The sequence below is a fragment of the Colobus angolensis genome, unplaced genomic scaffold (genome assembly GCF_000951035.1).
Source record: "Colobus angolensis palliatus isolate OR3802 unplaced genomic scaffold, Cang.pa_1.0 Scaffold383, whole genome shotgun sequence".
NCBI lineage: Eukaryota > Metazoa > Chordata > Mammalia > Primates > Cercopithecidae > Colobus > Colobus angolensis.
The window spans coordinates 1899354-1901054 of record NW_012117188.1 but is presented as its reverse complement, the minus strand read 5'-3'; positions in this window follow the sequence as shown (position 1 = coordinate 1901054).

Genomic DNA, 1701 nt, shown 5'->3' with positions numbered 1-1701 from the left:
TAATTTTTGTATTTTTAGTAGAGACGGGGTTTCACCATGTTGGTCAGGCTGGTCTCGAACTCTGGACCTCAGGCGATCCACCTGCCTTGGCCTCCCAAAGTGCTGGAATTACAGGTGTGAGCCACTGCGCCCCGCCTAAATCTTTTAATTAAATTCATTTCCTCTTGCCTAGCAACTATGAAGCTTTAGTTGATCACACAACAAAGGTTCCAGCCAGTTCCAGGTGAAGAAACCACCCCTGGCCATCAAGAAGCTACCCTGCCTCCACTAGACAGAGCAAAGCGAGAGTTCCGTTATCCCCAGTAGGTAGGGACTACACCCCAAGCCAGCATGTAGCAGTTACAGGAGAAAGACCATAGGTCCCTCCTCCTCCCATAAAGATTTATGAGGATCACATCTCTCAGTGGGGAGATGAGACAGGAAAATAGGGTCTAGAGGCAGGGAACCTAAGGCCAATTCACACATCAGCTATGACAGGAAATATCCTCTTCATAGGGCATATGCTGAGTAAATGACTTTGTAACTTTACTGCATCCTCTTCATTCACATAAGGCATACATCAAGTAAACAATGGAATCCTCTAGAGGGTATTTAAATTCTCCAAAATTCTGTAATGGGGCTCTTGAGCCCCTATGCTTGGGCCTGCTCGCACCCTGTGGGGTGTATTTTTATTTTCAATAAATCTCTGCTTTTGTTGCTTCATTCTTTCCTTGCTTTGTTTGTGCATTTTGTCCAATTCTTTGTTCAAGATGCCAAGAACCTGGACACCCTCTACTGGAAACAGGTGTGTGGTCCAACAATGCATGTTTCAACAAGATTCTTATGTTTCCTAAAGTTAGAGAACCATTCCCTAAATGATGTAGTCTCAGGGCAAGAAGATACCAAAAGGCAATTGGCTGCATGTATCTTGTCGGCTTTTCTGATCTCTTGTCCCCTCCACTTCCAACTCCATCAAGAACTGGTATGGATTCCAAAAAAGAAGGTAGCTGATTATCCTATGCTTTGTGCAATCCAATGTAGTCAACCACAAAGAAATCTCATAGAGAGTTATTTTAGTGACCAAGAGTGTAGTCTGTGAAGTCAGGCTTGCTCAATTCATATACTGGCTCCACTTCTAACAAGCTGTTTCTCAGCTTCTCCTTCTCTTTCTTTCCTCTGTTTGTAAAATGATAGCTAATAATACAGTAACTTCAATGAGGATATTGAGATAACTAAATGTATTCAAAACCATAAAGGATAGCTATTATGTTACAATAATTTTTTTCTTTCCCAGACTGCATTTTTGTACAAATATAAAGGTGAGGATATTGCTTCAGTTGAATAGTTAAGAGTCATATTTGGCTGGCCACAGGGCCCCTGCCTGTAATCTCAGCACTTTGGGAGGCGGAGGCGGGTAGAGTGCTTGAGCCCAGGAGATTTATTTATTTATTTTTTTGGAGACGGAGTCTCGCTCTGTCGCCCAGGCTGGAGTGCAGTGGCCGGATCTCAGCTCACTGCAAGCTCCGCCTCCCGGGTTTGCGCCATTCTCCTGCCTCAGCCTCCCAAGTAGCTGGGACTACAGGTGCCCGCCACCTCGCCCAGCTAGTTTTTTGTTTGTATTTTTTAGTAGAGACGGAGTTTCACCGTGTTAGCCAGGATGGTCTCGATCTCCTGACCTCGTGATCCGCCCGTCTCGACCTCCCAAAGTGCTGGGATTACAGG